The sequence below is a fragment of the Galeopterus variegatus genome, unplaced genomic scaffold (genome assembly GCF_000696425.1).
Source record: "Galeopterus variegatus unplaced genomic scaffold, G_variegatus-3.0.2 Scaffold4735, whole genome shotgun sequence".
In the NCBI taxonomy this organism is placed as follows: domain Eukaryota; kingdom Metazoa; phylum Chordata; class Mammalia; order Dermoptera; family Cynocephalidae; genus Galeopterus; species Galeopterus variegatus.
In genome coordinates this window covers 144,727-145,194 of record NW_007730846.1, presented here as the reverse complement: position 1 = coordinate 145,194, position 468 = coordinate 144,727, and positions in this window count along the sequence as shown.

The following is a 468-nucleotide window of genomic DNA, read 5'->3' as shown; positions in this document are numbered from 1 at the left end:
CTGATGGAATGAATGAAAACACAAGCTAGGATGCTCTGGAAATAACATGGACAGTCACTGTTTCTTTTAAAGTCATGATACTATGTGCTTTACATATACTGAGTGGATTAAGTAAGACAATGGACCCAAACATTGTGGCATGGCGGGTGCTCCAGAAATGATAGTGATTGTGATCATCACCACTTGTTTCAGTCACTCCAGCCGACAGTGAAGGCATTCTTATTCCCTGTTTACCCAGACAGAACCAAGGCTCAGAGAAGGGAAGCCACAGGGCCAATACCTGGCCGAGCCAGGATGTGTCTCACTTCCAAGACCTGTGTTCTTTCCCACTACGCCACACCACTCCTGATTCATGATATTCAGTCCTTGCTTTAAGACTGATCCCAGCTCACATATGAGGGTACTTCAAAAAGTTCATGGAAAGATTCATATCATCTTTTTTTTTTTTTTTTTTTTTTTTTTTTTTGG